Source organism: Garra rufa, chromosome 19 (genome assembly GCF_049309525.1).
Source record: "Garra rufa chromosome 19, GarRuf1.0, whole genome shotgun sequence".
Taxonomy (NCBI): domain Eukaryota; kingdom Metazoa; phylum Chordata; class Actinopteri; order Cypriniformes; family Cyprinidae; genus Garra; species Garra rufa.
In genome coordinates this window covers 313,879-319,233 of record NC_133379.1, presented here as the reverse complement: position 1 = coordinate 319,233, position 5,355 = coordinate 313,879, and the positions used below count along the sequence as shown (strand labels likewise).

Sequence of the window (5,355 nt, the reverse complement as noted above, 5' to 3'; positions counted from 1 at the left end):
AATAACGGTTGCTTGTTTATTAACATTTTCAAGGCAGACATTAAACATACAAATACATTTACATTTATCAGATATATTTGTATCAAAAGTGACATACAAATGAGAATCATTCACTCTTTCAAAGATTAACCACAGCATTTGCAGTAAAACCATAGTAAAAACTAAATCAATATTTTTACTACAATAACCGTTTAACAATGACTGTTGCATTAAAACCACAGTAAGTACAAAACTAACCATTACTATAGTATTTGCAGTAAAACCATAGCAACCACATTTATTATGATTTTAAAAAACTATGGTTACTACAGTCATGCTTACCACAGTTTTACTTTAGTATTACTACAATTCAACTATAGTAGAACCATGGCATCAAAACCTTATGAACCAAAAAAAAAAAAAAAAAAAAAAACTTGTTTACTACACTTATAGTTGCTACAGTTTTGCTATTGAAAAACCATGGTTAACTGCTCTATAATTATATACACATTTCATAATACTTCTCATTTCAAAGTAGGTTTACAGAAAATGCATTTTTCCAAGGTTACAATGTAAAAAAAAAAAAAAAACTTTAATCAGCCAGAGGTGACTGAGACTTACTGGGAAAGATCTTTTAGCAACAAAGAAATGTCCATATGACAGCATCTCAAAGATAAAGGTAATTATCTATTTTCATTGCCACATCAGAATCTAATCTATCTTCATGGCAAAAACCAATGTACAATATTACAAGAGCTACATGAACACAAAATAAAAACTGAGCAAACACTACAGCAGTTAAAATGTTTTAAGTTATATGATACAAATTTTAAAATCTTTTATGATAAAACATTACTAAAGTCTCCAGTGAAGTGTTCAGTTAAACACAATCATTTAACATTATTAAAGGGTAAGGTCAACAATGTTCAATCCACTTTGTATGTTACAAAGTTGTTAATATATGTAAAAGATTTCTCTGAGATCCCCAGTTTATTTATGAGCAAAACTCTGCTGCATGACGGAAAACGCAGTATTTTGTCATTTTGTTGATGCAAAAAGTGTTTTTGTCAAAATTCATAATTTCATTATGAGTCATCCTGCAGAGTGTTGCTTATAAGTAAAAAGGGATTTATAGGTAAACAGATTTACAGATATTAGAAACACTGCAATAATACAAAGCGGCTTGAAAATGTATACCCTTAAAGGCAATATAAGGATAATATTTCACAGTTTTGTATGTCCATGTACAGCTGGCATCATCTGAAGACTTGAGTGTTGCGGTCTTCTGAAGTCTTCACAAGTAAGGCTGGATCTGATCTTGAACTGGTGTAACCTCTGGTAACCTTGGGATGGGCATCCAGAGAAAGAAACAGGAAAGCAAAAGGAGAAAGATTAGCATAGCAGCTTTTCATATTATTTCAGACAAAGGATGATTTATTTAAATTACATATAATTGTAGTGCAATGTTTTGAGATGTGTTATGTGAATGCTTGGCTAAAAATGTGTATTTTTATTTAATTTAAACAAAAAGATTGTACCTGACCCCTGGACATTATCAGGAAGACTATTTTAAAGTTAAGGAATAAAATACAAAAAATGTGCTTATATACTTTAGTGGACTTTGATACATTCTCACTATTATCAATAGTCCAGAGTTTTGTAACCTCATTAGAGGCCAAATACTATCGCTGCTGTTGCCCGTATTTGTGTTTATTGTGATCTGGTTTAATCACAATAAGAATTTTTATAGAACCCTTGGTAAATATATTATTTGCCCTCAGTATTCAGGGAACAGACACGGAATGGACTACATATGCCACAGTATAATTTTAAGGGTTAGTTCACCCAAATATGAAAATTCTGTCATTAATTCCTCACTCTCATGTCATTACAAAACTGTAAGACCTTTGTTCATCTTAAAAACACCAATTAAGATGTTTTGGATGAAATCTGAGAGCTTTCTGACCCTGCATATACAGCAAGGGCCCTGACACGGTCAAGACACAGAAGGGTAGTAAAAGCATTATTAAAATAGTCCATGTGACATCAGCGATTCAACCTTCATTTTATGATGCTACGAGAGTACCAATTTAGTTTCTTTTGTGCACAAAATTACTCTCAGAGTTTCATAAAACTACAGTAGAACCACAGATGTCACATGGACAATGTCAACAATGTCATTACTACCCTTCTCTGTCTTGGTGGTACCCTTGCTGTCTATGCAGGGTCAGAAAACTCTTGGATTTTATCAAAAATATCTTAAATTGTGTTCAGAAGATGAAAGGAGGTCTTACGGGTTTGGAACAACATTAGCGTGAGTAATTAATGACAGAATGTTCATTTTTAGGTGAACTAGCCCTATAAGTGGGAGGTACATCATAACTGTAATGTGCACTTCCTTTCAAAAGTTTACTTCTTTGAAATAAGACACTTCTGCTCACCAAGGCTGCATTTATTTGATCAAAAATGAAGTAAAAACAATAATATTGTAAAATATTATTACAAATTAACAGATTTTTGTGAATATATTGTGAACTTAATTTCTTTTTATCAAAGCTGCATTTTCAGCATCTTTACTCCAGTCTTCAGTGTGACATGATCCTTCAGAAATCATTCTAATTTGGTGATTTGCTGCTGAAAAAACATTTTTAATGTCTAATTATCAATGTCTTATCATTATCAATTATCAAAAGTTAAAGGAAACTAAATAAATGCTGTAAATGAAAAAAAAAGAAAAAATATATATATATTTTTATTCATCAAAATATCCTCTTGCTTAAACTCAAACACATGATTAATGATTTCTGAAGGATCATGTGACCCTGAAGACCGGAGTAAAGATACTGAAAATGTAGCTTTGCATCACAGAAATAAATTAGTTCTCTAACTATATTAAAATAGAGAACAATCATTTTAAATTATATTAAATTTACAATATTACTGCTTAACTGTATTATTTATCAAAATACACAAAGCTGTGGTGGGCAGAAGAAACTTTATCATACCAAAACTTACGAAACAGTAGTGTATGTTTGATATTTTACTTACTAGATCATTGGTTTAGAGTACTTTGGAGAAGAAGGTTCACTCTGAGTCTGCTGATCTGCCACAGGCCATCATCATGGAAGAATCTAGGAACAAAACATGCAATTTGTCACAGAGACCACAATATTTAGTATGCAGTTGCTGGTTTATTAGAAGGTTAAACAAGTTAAAGTACAGGTACAATGCAGAAAAAAAGAATACATAATATACTACAATTATATAACAATATGTTTTTAGTGTTAAGTAGTTACATTTGGATGTGAAAAGCTTCTTAAAATTACTATAATAAATATTAATTTAGCAAAATAATTTAACAGACACATGGTTATATAGGTTAAATATATTGTGTGAAAAATGCATATTAAGTTATTTTTATGAGCTTCTTCGGTTCACCTGTATTTCCTGCTTCTGTCAGCAGCTCTATTCAGACATTTTGAAACCTTGGAGCTTCCCTTCTGTTGTGGAGGCTTTATTTCTGTCATCCTGAAAGAACATATTTTGTCAGTATGTGTTTACCTTACAAGATCAAGAAGCATTTTCACTTGTTTTCAGCCATTTAGGTTCAATAAATGAGCCTACTTCCAATAACCCACAGACAATCTGTCAGCAAAAAAAATAAATAAATAAAAATAAAAAAAATTCATAAACAAGAGCTCAATCTCTAGAGTTAGCATACCTCATCTGTGAGATGCTAACGAACTTTTTCGAAGACATTAAACCATTTCTACTAAGTAAATATTCAACAGAAACGAGTCAATTACAAGTAAGGAACAGTTATATGTAATACTTGTGTGATTTTAAGCACTAAACTTACCTAAAAGCAGCGACGACGACAACAGCACCGAGAGACGGAGTTTTGTGTCAGGTGTCTTGCTGCCGCCCCGTTTCCATGGCAACCTCTCCAGCGTAAACTTAGATATTCAACATATTAAAATACGTCAAAGTCACGCAGTATTTACAAAAGTAAACATCTAGAATTGAATCATTACATTATTAATCTAGTTTCATTTAATCATTATCCAATCATGAATTTAAAACAAATTTTTAGTTTAAAAAGGAACCGCAACAATAACGTTAGCATGGCTCACCATAGAGACGGAGACTTTCTGGCAGCCTGTAACAGAGTGAAAAACACGACGAAAAACGTTAGTTAGGACAAAGCAGTGTAACACTATTGAAATAAAAACTAAAAACAAACTCTGAACTAAGCTTTTTGCTGCTCAGCATCTAACGTTAGCTCGTCCCCTCAGAAAAACTACTGGAAACACAGTAATCCGTTAACGTTAGCTTAACAAGTAAAAGTTATTTGGAAATGAGCCCAATTCTCAAGTTGGGCTCAAGGCAAAGTCTTTTTACCTGTACTACAGTGCACCAAGCGCCTTATTAGTTATAAAGTGTCACGGAATTAACAAAATAATATATTTTTTCCAATTTAACTCAAGTGAAAACTTACCTGAAAGCCACGGATGTCGCCGGAGGTGTAGCCATCTTTCTGGTGGGTTGCTAAGAGACGAATAACCGTACAAATTCAAACAGAAAAGTGCGGCATCGGCCTTTTGTCGTGAGCCGACTCAGAGCCGATGTTTGATGAGCTGGCAAAATAGAGCAGTGACTGAATTACACCCGCCTACGCCTGGCCGATCCTTTTTAGATCTAGAGTTTATGAGGCCGACGTTCTGTTCACGGGCCGACGTCGGCCCGACGTATGTGTGCTGTCTGGGATGTTAGTTAAGCCTATGAAAAACGTCATTTTCACCCAATGCAGGTCTTTAAAATATTCTTCTATATTTATTGTGTTGAATCGCTGGAGTGTTTTTATTTAAATGCCTTTAAAAGACGTGCAGTCATTTATAATTCTCAGTCGGACATCTCGGAGCTCATCATGTCTAACACACTGCTGAATGCAGCGCTTTCTGTATGAAAAAAAAAAAATAGTCACAAACAACTGCATTTAGCTGTTGATATTTTGTAATGGGTGGACTGAATTAAATCGCTGCAATATTATAATTTTAAAGGCGGTCAAATTTGTGCAAATTATGTCGTTCCTCTCCATGTAAACTCGTTGAAAGCAATCTGTACGCGGTGAAGGAAATGCTTAGGGGTTTCAATAAATTCGCTCAAACAGCTGAATTCAGGTCTTGATGTGTTTCTAATGGGTATTTACAATTAAATGGCTGGAGTATTGTAATTTTAAAGGCGTTATTTATATGCATTTTCCACCGAAATCAAAGTGAAAGTAAGTCTCAGCTCGGTAACATGTTCGTTAGTGAAACCTATTGAACAGCTCATTTGCAGCTAATGTAGTTCTTTAAAATATTCTTGTATATTTAT

General features: G+C 33.3%; 1 long non-coding RNA gene across 1 annotated transcript; it reads right to left on the bottom strand.

The window, feature by feature from the left end:
* Positions 1-397: 397 nt before the first annotated feature.
* Positions 398-4,736, bottom strand: LOC141293011 (uncharacterized). The gene is made up of 6 exons (XR_012340616.1): positions 4,478-4,736; positions 4,113-4,138; positions 3,839-3,935; positions 3,418-3,507; positions 3,028-3,110; positions 398-1,322 (listed from the first exon to the last, which is right to left on the bottom strand). It is a non-coding gene; the product is annotated as an uncharacterized lncRNA (long non-coding RNA).
* Positions 4,737-5,355: the final 619 nt, after the last annotated feature.